The following is a 13,732-nucleotide window of genomic DNA, read 5'->3' as shown; positions in this document are numbered from 1 at the left end:
GGTGCATGGACATATGATGGTGGCTGTGTAGGGATATGATGGGGTGTGTTTGTGATGTTGTTTGTGTGGAGGTATGAGTGTTGGTTTGATGGCATATGATGCTGAGTGTTTTGACATTCGATGTGGGTAGTGTGCTATTTAGCCTATGATTATGGTTGCGTGAAACTATGGTGGAGGGTCACCTGGTACATAATGCTGGTAGTGGGAACTTATGAGGATGTATTTGTTGCTGTATGATATTGGTTGTGTGAGGGTACAGTGGCAATTGTACTGCTTTATGATGTTGCTTGTGCAGACATACAATGATGGGTTTGTTGACAAATGATGCTGGTTGTTTAGTTGTGTGGACATGAAAATGGGTGGGCTGGGGCACAAGGATCAGTTTGTTGGCACACCTGTTGGTGTATGATGTGCCTCCTAAAGTCCCTGTGGGTGCCACATTGCCTCCCTCTGCAGTCACGGTCTTGTTCCACCACTCTCCTGTAACACCTCTTTGTGGCATGCAGAATCTGCTTCTGAACCCCCCTGTTGTAGGAAGCAGATCTGTGGGACAGTGCACCATCTGCAGCTGAAGCCCCTCTCTGAGTCTCCCGCCTGCCTGTATCCCCTCTTTGTGCTCCCCTGATGCCCCTATGTGTGCTACTGCCTCCCCACTATGTGCCCCAACCCATGTTGTTCCTCTTTGTTGTCATCACTGCATGTGGTGTGGGCTGTACCTCCCTTACCGCCTCTGTGCGCCCTTCCATCCTTGAACTCCTTCTGTGTGTCCCTCAATTCTTTGCAACTCGACAATTCTGCTACACGTTGCCAGCACATACATTGACAGATCTGCACACACACACCACAACCACCTATACACCCGTTACGCATCACATACCACACCTCAACACCTAACACCCTCTGCACAACACACACAATACACATAGGCATATCCCCACAAAAGAACCCCTGTTTCACTGATGAGGAGTTGCGGGAGATGGTAGAAGAAATCGTCAGGGAACAGCCACAGCTGTTCGGTGCACAGGCCCAGCAGATATCCATTGCCTGGAAGATGGAGCTATGGCAGAGGATCGTGGATAAGGTGAACTCCATGGGAACCTATTTACGCACAAGGTAGGACGTTCAAAAGATGTTCCACGACCTACAGAGGAAGCTGCATGCAGTGGCCTCCAGGCACCAAATTGCCATAATGAAGATTGGCGGTGGATCCCCACTTCCTCCCCCACAGTTGACAGCATGGGAGGAGAAAGTCTTGGCTATCCCGCATCCAAAGGGCCTCACTAGAATCACTGGAGGGCTGGACCCTGGTAAGTCACCATTACCACCTCAACACCACCGATGCCTGCATGGCATGTCACCCCCTCACCCTGATTCCCTTCACCCCACTCCATCCCATACAGAAAACCACCCCCATAACCACCCTCAACCCCTGCATGCCCTACCCACTGCAAGCACACCCCTCCCAGCTCTGCATGCACTCACAACAGTAATGCATGGGCAGCATATAGCACTACCAATCCCACAATCCATCACCATACACTAACCAAAGGTAGAAAGACAACACCCATCCCACAGGGAAAGCCAGAAATGCTGAATATGTAACTGACAATGACTGTAACAAATCTCATACATGTCCACAGTTACTCCAGCCAGTATCAGCGGCGAGCATGTTCCACAGCAACCCATTCCTCCACCAGAAGAGGGCTCCAGTGATGACAGCAACTCTGAATGTCTGGATCTGGATGATCTCCCTGGCCCATCTGGGGCTACTGGTCAGTCGGACACCAGAGCCAACACCCGGTCCACCACAGGGCCTCCCCCATCCGGCTCCAATACCACAACAGCCACACAACATCCCCAAACCTCTGTCCCCAGGACACGACAATCACCCATGTGCCCACCAGTACAGGGACCCGAGTAGACACCACAAAGGCAAGATGATGAAGGTCCTGGTGTTAGTGGGAGTGGGCATACAGTTCAGGGGACACAGGCTCAGGGGGCCAGGGCCAGTGGGAGGTTAGCTCTGCGCCAAGGGGAGGCCCAACCCAGGGAATCAACTGCCCAGGAGGCACTCACACATGTCCTGGGAGCCCACCAGAAATCCCAGGACAGGATGGACCAGGTGATTACCATCTTGTAGGAGAACCAGCGGCTGCAGGGGAACACCACCAGGAGGTCATGCAGCAATTGCAGGGCGTACATGCCAACGTGGCCTCCATAGCAGGGGTGCTGGGTGACATGGCGAATATCATGCGTGAGTACACAACACAACAGCGGGCTCCTTGCACTAGCCAGTGTACTCACCAGACTTCCACATCTGCTGCAGCTAGAGGACAGGAGGACCTGCCACAAGTCTCACAGGCCACCAGCACCCCTCCCTCTGCAGCAGGAGAACCACCCGGCAACCGTTCCCTTTGACCAAGATAGACACCAGAGACTGTACCCAAGACCCAAACCAGCACCAGAAAATTAGCCCCTCCTTAATGTCTCCCTTGTGTGCCACTGAGGCACCTTGTTCACTTTGGACTGCCATTGCTCCTTTTCCTATGGCCCCATGGATACTGGACCTGTGCTGCAAACCAACTGGGCCACTACATTAAAGATTTTGGCCACCATCACCCCACTGTATTGCACTATCCCTTCCTTTTTGTCACTTCAATAAACACAGTTGAACACAACTCAAGGGTTTATGCTTTAATTACAACAATATGCAATGTCTTGACCTTTATTATCCTGTGCAAATTTCATGTAAAGTGTGAATCCATCCAATGGACAGTCAGTCTGGGGTACAAATAACCAGTGTGAGAGCATGCCACAAGTCACCATCCACCAAACTGTGTGAAAGCAGTCTGTAGGCATCACATGAGTTCACAGCTGTGACCACATCAACATCTGCAAAAAGAGAAACCATTAGTGACATTCTGCAGAGAAGTAAAGGAAGTAGGGCAACATGAGCCCCTGTAACATGACAGCCTACATACAGCTGGTCACTTCTACTCAGTGATTTGCACAGCAATTGACTCCAAACACCATACGTGAGGGGAAACAACTAATTTCAGGCCCTCACACAAGATACCACAGTATTAGCTATGGCATGTTGTCAGTATGACAATCCCTCCTCCAGACCACCTAGTCTGGGCTTGTGTAAGCACATTGTAAGTCACATGACATCCCTAGCAACATATGTTAAGTACTGAATGGGATGAGGACACAGTTTGCAGTGGGCATGTATTTGAGAAAGCTAAACTACTGACACATTGCATGGGCTGAATAAGCTTGTTCACCATCACCATAACACTGGCACGATTGACCACAGATGGAACAGTGTCAGGTCACATAATGCACACATTTGTGCTTGGCACAACACAGCAGCCACACAGCACTCAATTGTAATGGAGGTATGAACAGAAGTACAGTCTTACTTGAGTGTCATTGGAAGTACTGCAATGCAATATAGGTAAGTCACCCTTCTGGCAGGCCTTCCAGCCCTAAGACAGGGTGCACTATAATGCTTGTGAGGGCACAGGTGCATGAGCCGTATGTCCCTACTGTGTCCCTGTCAAACCTGATGCAGAGTAAGTGAACAGAGCAGCCATTTTAAATGTGTGTGCTGGACACTGGTCAGTATGAGTTTCACAGCTACATGATGGCCACTCTGAACCCTGGATTGTTCAGTATCAAACAACTCAGAACAGTAAAACAAAACTGGTACCATTATTAGATTTATTGCAAAAGGTGCCCTCTAAGGTGGCCCCTGCAAAAGCTAACTAACCCTGGCATGGTTGCTGGCCAGTCACAACCTGCCTGCCACCACTGGACAAGATTCTGCAACCCTGGGGTGACAGCCTTTGCTCTCTGGGTTCAGAAAACAAAGCCCTTCCTGAGCAGAGATGTTACACCTCCAACCCCGGGAATGTGCACAGCCCTGCCTGAGAGCTTCAAAGAGCCTGCCACCCTTGAAACTCAACCACCAGCCCTGCTGCTAGCCCGAGATGGCCAGCCCCATTGCAAACCCCCACTTTTGGCTGGAGCAACAGTGGAATAATGCACAAAGGACAGGAGGAGTGGCAACCCCCATCCTAAGGTGTTGCGTGCGAGGTGACCCCCTCCATTTCATCTTCCTCCATCTTGCATGGTAGGAAAATAGCCAATCAGGGATAGGGAATTAACCTCTGCCCATAGGAAATGATCACATACTGAGTGTAGCCACCCTAAGGTAGATGACCCATTGGTCACTACTAGGAACTCCCCTAAATGTCCACTAAGTGCAGTGTTTATTAGGCACCGCTAGACCTGCAGATCAGATTCTAAGGACACAAGAAGGCCAGCAACAAAGATGACCCAAGGCTTGAGAACTGCAATCCTGCTGCACAAAGAAAATTGTGCCAAAGCGTGCCTTCTGCTCCCAGGACTCGAAAATCACCGCTGAGGGGTTGCATGGACATCAAACAGACTTTGCAAAACCCCAGAAGACCTCCTCCCTTCTGAAAATTGCCAAAGATCGCCTTCCAGAGTGAAGGCATGACTCTGCAATAAAGAATCAAAGACCAGTGAGGTCCAGTTCACTGATCGGCTGCTGACCAAGGAACTGGACAGAGCAGCAAGACCAAATTCCACCAGACGGACCTGGAAGACAAATCCTGCAAGTGTGCCAAGTTTGGTGGCACTGCGCCCTCCAGTGGATAAAATATGCAATAGCCAGGGGTAATGGACCCCTAACGTCGGGTACCCAGAAGAAAAGTTTACTGTGGACTCTTCAAGGACCACAAGCAAGCCTCAGTAAGAGGACTTCAGAACACATAAGAAGCATCCCTCAGAATGACCTTGATGACCTGAAATCCACCGTCAAAGTGACCTACCTCCTGGTTTCAAGAGCCCCTTTGCGCACAGCTCTTAGCTCACCTATCTGCCCTATACCCGTGTGTGTCCACATTTATTGATGCTGTGAGTACCACAAGTGCTTAGCACTTCTCCAAGATTGCCCTAACTTCTTGACCAAGCTACTATAAAAATTAGAGTATTAGGTGGTCTATCTTTTACCTCTGTAAACCAAGATGGGGTTGCTTGGACTCTGCACAGTGCACATCATTTTGGTACACTATGTAGAGAGCCAGCCTCCTACACTTTTCATATGTTGAATAAGATGGCTCATTTTTCGAGCTTGATGTATTCTGAGGAAAATATCTTACCAGCTCTTTTAGGATATTTTTCACTATGTAGAAAAACTCATTCTGAAGACTTAGGGCCATCTAATTTACATTATCATCCAGCCATCTAGCCACTCACTCACCCATTAATTATCCATGTGTCCACTAACTCTTTTCTATCCATCCATGCACTTGCTCATCCATCTAAGGTTTTACCCATTTCATTTCAAGACTAGAGGCTACCATTATGCATAGCATCTTTTAATACCACTCTCAGTGGCACCTTCAAAGAACATCTACACAACCAGGACTAGAACACTATGGTTCATAAGTAGATCCCTCTCAGATCACTCTTCCTCTTTTAATTGATGCTCTTGGAAGAGATAAGTACCTTCATTCCGTTCTAAGACTCCAGTGCTATATAGTTTAAGTTTATTTTGAAGACTATTTGGGAAAGTATGTTGTTTAACTATTTTTCTTTAATGAGCTAATTTAGAGAAGCTCTAGCAGTTTAAATGTTTAGAACTAGGCGTAAGTTTCATTTTGAAGGTTTACAAAACACTTAGAATTTCTTTGGGTGAAATATTGGGTTTGAGAACATATTTCAAAGAGTATAGAGATGTTGTTTGTAGACGGCATGTTTCTCTGAGGGAATACTGCTAAACGCATACTTGCACTGCTTATGGTTGTGTGAGCGTAATTCAAAATGAAACAGAGACACGCCAGGCTTACCGTTTGTGTTGCCTGTAGTGCGTTTCTCCTGCTACTGGAATGTACCTGTGATGAGCAAGGAGGCTTACCATATGGTGGCCAGCCACGTACCTAAAAAAGGGCTTAGGGTCATCAGTTCCGTTCCTCAGGCTTCTTGAATAAGGACACATGCAATAGATATAGAAATTATGCCATTATCATACAAGTAGACTCATGAGCGTTGTGCGCCATTTTAAGCTGTGCAAGTTGACATAGGGAAAAATAAGGGCTACACTGGCATGTCTGATAGAACATGAAAATTAAAACAAAAGAAACTGATTTTTCCTCATTACAAAGACAGTTTATGCCAGAGGAGTACTTGTAGAATTCAGATTTTCCTAGCTTTAGTAAAGGAAAGTCTAGATTTTATTTAAGACACAGAGGCAAGCATTATGCTTCTTTTCCTTGCTCTAATTTAAATAGCAGCCAAGATATTAAAATGTAAACTACATTTCCCATGAAGCCATGAAAGAAAAAAGTCATGAATCAAGTCATAAAGGAACAACCAATAGGGAGATCCCATGTGCGACAACTGTCTTAACTGCGAGCAACAAGCCCTCTTTGTAGGAGGCTGGACTGGCTTGTAGTGAGTACCTAGGGGTACTTGCACCTTGTACCAGGCCCAGTTATCCCTTATTAGTGTATAGGGTGTCTAGCAGCATAGGCTGATAGATAATGGTAGCTTAGCAGAGCAGCTTAGGCTGAACTAGGAGACGTGTGAAGCTACTACAGTACCACAAGTGTCACTTGCACAATATCATAAGAAAACACAATACACAGTTATACTAAAAATAAAGGTCCTTTATTTTTATGACAATATGCCAAAGTATCTTAGAGTGTACCATCAGTGAGAGGATAGGAAATATACACAAGATATATGTACACAATACCAAAAATATGCAGTATAGTCTTAGAAAACAGTGCAAACAATGTATAGTTACAATAGGATGCAATGGGGACACATAGGGATAGGGGCAACACAAACCATATACTCCAAAAGTGGGATGCGAACCACGAATGGACCCCAAACCTATGTGACCTTGTAGAGGGTCGCTGGGACTATTAGAAAATAGTGAGAGTTAGAAAAATAACCCTCCCCAAGACCCTGAAAAGTGAGTGCAAAGTGCACTAAAGTTCCCCCAAGGACATAGAAGTCGTGATAGAGGAATAATGCAGGAAAGACACAAACCAACAATGCAACAACGGTGGATTTCCAATCTAGGGTACCTGTGGAACAAGGGGACCAAGTCCAAAAGTCACAAGCAAGTCGGAGATGGGCATATGCCCAGGAAATGCCAGCTGTGGGTGCAAAGAAGCTTCTACTGGACAGAAGAAGCTGAGGTTTCTGCAGGAACGAAAAGGGCTAGAGACTTCCCCTTTGGTGGACGGATCCCTCTCGCCGTGGAGAGTTGTGCAGAAGTGTTTTCCCGCCGAAAGAACGCCAACAAGCCTTGCTAGCTGCAAATCGTGCGGTTAGCATTTTTGGATGCTGCTGTGACCCAGGAGGGACCAGGAGGTCGCAAATTGGACCAGGAGGGGACGTCGAGCAAGACAAGGAGCTCTCTCAGCAGCAGGTAGCACCCAGAGAAGTGCCAGAAACAGGCACTACAAGGATGCGTGAAACGGTGCTCACCCGAAGTTACACAAAGGAGTCCCACGTCGCCGGAGACCAACTTAGAAAGTCGTGCAATGCAGGTTAGAGTGCCGTGGACCCAGGCTTGGCTGTGCACAAAGGATTTCCGCCGGAAGTGCACAGGGGCCGGAGTAGCTGCAAAAGTCACGGTTCCCAGCAATGCAGTCTAGCGAGGTGAGGCAAGGACTTACCTCCACCAAACTTGGACTGAAGAGTCACTGGACTGTGGGAGTCACTTGGACAGAGTTGCTGGATTCGAGGGACCTCGCTCGTTGTGCTGAGAGGAGACCCAAGGGACCGGTAATGCAGCTTTTTGGTGCCTGCGGTTGCAGGGGGAAGATTCCGTCGACCCACGGGAGATTTCTTCGGAGCTTCTAGTGCAGAGAGGAGGCAGACTACCCCCACAGCATGCACCACCAGGAAAACAGTTGAGAAGGCGGCAGGATCAGCGTTACAGAGTTGCAGTAGTCGTCTTAGCTACTTTGTTGCAGTTTTGCAGGCTTCCAGCGCGGTCAGCAGTCGATTCCTTGGCAGAAGGTGAAGAGAGAGATGCAGAGGAACTCTGATGAGCTCTTGCATTCGTTATCTAAAGTTTCCCCAGAGACAGAGACCCTAAATAGCCAGAAAAGAGGGTTTGGCTACCTAGGAGAGAGGATAGGCTAGCAACACCTGAAGGAGCCTATCAGAAGGAGTCTCTGACGTCACCTGGTGGCACTGGCCACTCAGAGCAGTCCAGTGTGCCAGCAGCACCTCTGTTTCCAAGATGGCAGAGGTCTGGAGCACACTGGAGGAGCTCTGGACACCTCCCAGGGGAGGTGCAGGTCAGGGGAGTGGTCACTCCCCTTTCCTTTGTCCAGTTTCGCGCCAGAGCAGGGCTAAGGGGTCCCTGAACCGGTGTGGACTGGCTTATGCAGAATTGGGCACATCTGTGCCCAAGAAAGCATTTCCAGAGGCTGGGGGAGGCTACTCCTCCCCTGCCTTCACACCATTTTCCAAAGGGAGAGGGTGTAACACCCTCTCTCAGAGGAAGTCCTTTGTTCTGCCATCCTGGGACAAGCCTGGCTTGACCCCAGGAGGGCAGAAACCTGTCTGAGGGGTTGGCAGCAGCAGCAGCTGCAGTGAAACCCCAGGAAAGGCAGTTTGGCAGTACCAGGGTCTGTGCTACAGACCACTGGGATCATGGGATTGTGCCAACTATGCCAGGATGGCATAGAGGGGGCAATTCCATGATCATAGACATGTTACATGGCCATATTCGGAGTTACCATTGTGAAGCTACATATAGGTAGTGACCTATATGTAGTGCACGCGTGTAATGGTGTCCCCGCACTCACAAAGTCCGGGGAATTGGCCCTGAACAATGTGGGGGCACCTTGGCTAGTGCCAGGGTGCCCTCACACTAAGTAACTTTGCACCTAACCTTTACCAGGTAAAGGTTAGACATATAGGTGACTTATAAGTTACTTAAGTGCAGTGTAAAATGGCTGTGAAATAACGTGGACGTTATTTCACTCAGGCTGCAGTGGCAGGCCTGTGTAAGAATTGTCAGAGCTCCCTATGGGTGGCAAAAGAAATGCTGCAGCCCATAGGGATCTCCTGGAACCCCAATACCCTGGGTACCTCAGTACCATATACTAGGGAATTATAAGGGTGTTCCAGTAAGCCAATGTAAATTGGTAAAATTGGTCACTAGCCTGTTAGTGACAATTTGAAAGAAATGAGAGAGCATAACCACTGAGGTTCTGGTTAGCAGAGCCTCAGTGAGACAGTTAGGCACCACACAGGGAACACATACATATAGGCCACAAACCTATGAGCACTGGGGTCCTGACTAGCAGGGTCCCAGTGACACATAACAAACATACTGAAAACATAGGGTTTTCACTATGAGCACTGGGCCCTGGCTAGCAGGATCCCAGTGAGACAGTGGAAACACCCTGACATACACTCACAAACAGGCCAAAAGTGGGGGTAACAAGGCTAGAAAGAGGCTACTTTCTCACACTCTTTTCTTGCAAGAGCATGTCAAGGGAAACAGAACAATGGAATAATAGCAAACACAATAGAACCCACCAGTAACAGAGTAAAAAAGTCTTTAGCAAAGTCCAGTACTGAAGGAGAAACAATGTTCAGCTGTTCCAAAGGAGGTTAGAGGATGGCAAACTTACAGAGGCGAAGATGCAGAGAGATCTTCTGGAATTAACTTGGTAGAAGGACGGACATCTTTATGATGAACTAGGTGGTGCCCGGGGAACCGGCACTGGAAAACAGAATAGAGAGGGTTATAAAGAAGCGGTGCAATAATACTCGCCTCCACGTCTTTAATAAAATCTAGACTTTCCTTTACTAAAGCTAGGAAAATCGGAATTGTATTACAAGACCAGAGGCTCCTATTATGCTTGTTTAAATATTATATGTATTAATAACAGAATCAACAACATTTGAAAGTGGTTTACAATCAAAAGTTCTAAAAGTGGAAACATTAGACCAGTCTGCCGATCTGAGAATGTCCTCCATTCGAGCACCCACCCAGAATACCTTAGAAGCCATAGCTCCCCTGGCGGAATGTGCTCCAAACGAATTGGTGTCAATACCCGTCAGGGACATAATCCATCTAACCCAATGGGGAAGGGTAGAGGGAGACACAGGTTTAAAAGGTTTCAAGAAGGAAATTAACAATTGGGGAGAGAAGGACGTTCTTAAATCCACAGTTTTTGCAATATAAACTTTTAAACAATTTCCAACACAGAGTTTAGGATGTGAAGGAAAGTAAGGATAATGTACCATGGACAGGTTTCTTTTTGTTCTTCTATGTATTCTGAAAGACACTCCAGTAGGAGAAAACTGCACTGAGGATACATCTAGAGCTTTATACACACGTTTCAATGAAACTAAACATAGCAATGTTGTTAGCTTTGGTGAAAGGTATTTAAGAGTAAGAAATTCATTATACTGCCAGGAAAAGAACAAATTCAAATTAAATTAATATCCCACAAATGATTGAATTTATGAGTAAGACGATTAGAAAATCTTACTCCCTTCAAAAGACGACATATCAAAGGATGTTCACCAACAGGTTTTCCATCCACTTGAAGATGTTCCGTAGATATAGCAGATCTATAACTGTTCACTGTTCTGTATGCCTTACCTTGAGAAGCTAAAGAGGCTAAAAAATAAATAATTAAGGTTACATCGGCTGAAACGTGATCTGAGTTCCTGTCCATACACCAGCTACACCACACAAGCCAGGCAAACTTAAAAGCTTTTTTTTTGTCCCTGGAGCCCAAGAGTGGCGGTTGTACTGAGTAGCTTCTTCAGAAATTCCAGGGGTTCTCGAGGCTGTCCCGAAATTTTCCACGCTACTAAAGTTAGTGAATGATTGAGAATCATGTCATGAGGATGACCCTCCGGGTTGAGAAGAAGACTGGGAAAGGTTGGAATTAAAACTGGGAAACCGGTTGACAACTCTGGAACCGAAGGAAATCAAGGCTGAGTTTATCAAAAGAGAGTTTCTAGAACTAGGGAAGCTTGTTGACGGCGAACTTGAGTTAAGACCCTGGCTATCCTAATAAAAGGATGAAAGGCATAATTGAGGTGAAGAGACCAGTCTTGGAGAAAAGCGTCTGTTGCTAGACCTTGAGGATCTGGTCTCCAACTGTAAAACTTGGGAAGGTGAGAATTCAAACGAGAGGCAAACAAATCCACTGACATGACGCCGATTTCAAAGAAAGATTGTTGAATACTAAATGATGAAGATGCCAGTCGCTGGAGTCTCTTAGATGGCGGGAGCACCAATCCGCTATGGTGTTCAGTTTTCCTAGAAGATATTGGGCTTAGACCAACAGTTTACGAAGGAGGCGGAATTACCAAAAACTCTTGGCTAGGTCCGCTAAAGGTTTTGACTTCGTTCCTCCAAGATGATTGATGTATTTTACCACAGAGATATTGTCCATCTTTAGAAGAATAGAACAATTTACCTTGTCCTTTGCGAAAGTCTGCAGTGCAAAGGAGCCTGCAAGCATCTCTAAACAATTGATGTGCAGTGCACACTCCTTCTCTGACCATACACCTCCAGTCAAGATGTTGCAACATCTTGCGCCCCAACCTATCCGACTTGCATCGGATTCTAATACTAGATCTGGGGCTGTAAAGAAAATTGCTCTTCCGTTCCAGGCATCCAAGTGATCTAGCCACCACTGGAGTTCTGCTCGAGACTCCTGGTCTAAATGGATTATGTCTGAGTAGAGGAGACCCCTGCGAAGATGTTGAATCTTCAATCTCTGAAGGGCTCTGTAATGTAAGGGACCCGGAAAGATAGCCTGGATAGAAGAGGCTAAAAGACCTACAATCCTTGCTAGGGATCAGAGAGAAAGAACTGAAAGATTGAGAACTTGCCGAAGTTCATGTTTTATTTGATTGACTTTTTGTTGAGGGAGAGACAAAGAGGCTGTTTTTGTATCTATGAGAAATCCCAGAAATTCTGTCTGAGTTGAGGGAACAAGAGAAGATTTCTCCATGTTGACTAGGAAACCTAGGGAATCCAAAAGTTGTAGACATGTGTGTAAATGACACAATAGAGTTTCTTTGTTCTGGGCCATAATGAGGAAATCGTCTAAATAAATGATTAATCTTATTCCTTGTTGCTCTTAGATGAGCCACCACTGGTTTCATTACCTTCGTGAAGCACCAAAGTGCTGAAGCAAATCCAAATGGAAGAGCTGTTAATTTGAAGATTGAACCTTCCCATGGAAATTGTAGGAATGTTCTGTACAATGGATGGACAGGAACAGTGAAATAAGCGTCTTGGAGATCTAAGCGAACCAACCAATCGCCCTCCAACAAAATGTCTCTGAGATGGAGAATAGCTTCCATTAATGTGCTTTCTCTTTTACATTCTTCAAGATCAAAGAAAGAATCTCCAGATTGTTTAAGTGGGTTTGTTCTTGGGAAAGTCTTAAAGGAGATGGACCGTGAGTTTGCGAGGGGTCTGATAAAGGTCTCTGCAATACCCCTGAACCGTCTGAAGAACCCATGGGTCTGCAGTAATTTGGTATCAATTTGGAAAAAAAGTGTGCCAAATGCCCTCCTACAGGAAGAGGGCCAGAACTGAAATTTCGTACCTGAGATTTGGCCTCCTCTTTGATGGAAACCTCTGCTCATGAATCCTCCCCCCCCTTTAAGGGTAGAACTGGGGTTTGTTTTCATGTGAGAAAGAGGAGGAGCCTCTGAAGTAGCTGCCACCACGGGAGGCATAACAGCCGGTAAAGTGGCTCCTCCCTTTACCGGCCCTGCAAAAAACTCTGGAGTGAAGATCTTTTTTAGGGAGAACTGAGCTTTGTCCAAAGTGGCAAAAAGTAGTTACATACTTGCTCAGCTCTTTATTAAAAGAATCTCCAAAAAGAAGGCCATTGGCTTGTTGCCCTTCCTCCATGGTAGCCAAGTTGCCCAATTTAGGGTCCATCTTTAACATACTACTTTTACGTCTTTCCTGAGAAATGGCCGTGTTCGCATTGCCCAAAATACATATCGCCCTTTGAGCCCAGCTTGATAGGACTTCTGGATCTATTTGTGATCCTTCCAGTCTAGCCTTCTCTGCTAAATCTAGGATTCTACTCAGAGGACCTACTAAATCCAGAAGCCTGACTTCACAAACTGACCAGGCCCTATCCACCCCTTTTTTAGGGTCGTTGCCATACTTAGAGAAAAATAGGACCATATTCGGATCAATAGTAGGAGAGGAAGTAATATTGTTAGGAAGAGAGGGACAGGGACATTCAGGAAGTAATTTGGTTCTAGTGGATTTATCCAATAAATGTCTCAAATGGAGAGAAACATAACCAGCCACATGGTCAGACGGGAACCATTGTGAAGAATGTGGGTGATGTATTAAGGTAGGATCAAACATCAGTTCCCCAATCAATCAAGAACAGTGAAATTTGTGTCATTGGATGAGTTATCCAAATCTGATAGAGAAATTCTGCACCTTTTCTCCAGAGGTCCTTGCCAGAGATTGTCAGAATCCTGGTCGTTATCATCATCCACATCATCAAACTCCATATCATCTTCAGTGTCCCTCAACTGGGTAATATTCAGTTGTGAGGAATCCTTGTCCACTCTATTAGCCTCCTTACGGGGGAAGTTCCAGAATTTTGGGAAGAACTTGTAGTGTAAGGGATAGATTGACCCTTAGAAAGGGTACATT

At 46.4% G+C, this 13,732-nt stretch overlaps 1 long non-coding RNA gene across 1 annotated transcript in view; it reads right to left on the bottom strand.

Moving 5' to 3' along the window:
- Positions 1-2,718: 2,718 nt before the first annotated feature.
- LOC138288487 (uncharacterized) overlaps positions 2,719-13,732 on the bottom strand; it is a 31,089-nt gene continuing 20,075 nt past the window's right edge. Inside the window, exons 2-3 of the long non-coding RNA XR_011202410.1 lie at positions 9,699-9,790; positions 2,719-2,892 (exon numbers count right to left, since the gene is read on the bottom strand). This is a non-coding gene — a long non-coding RNA (uncharacterized lncRNA). The remainder of the gene's footprint in view (positions 2,893-9,698; positions 9,791-13,732) is intronic.

This window comes from Pleurodeles waltl, chromosome 4_1 (assembly GCF_031143425.1).
Source record: "Pleurodeles waltl isolate 20211129_DDA chromosome 4_1, aPleWal1.hap1.20221129, whole genome shotgun sequence".
Classification (NCBI taxonomy): Eukaryota; Metazoa; Chordata; class Amphibia; order Caudata; family Salamandridae; genus Pleurodeles; species Pleurodeles waltl.
This window is presented reverse-complemented; position numbering and strand designations above follow the sequence as displayed.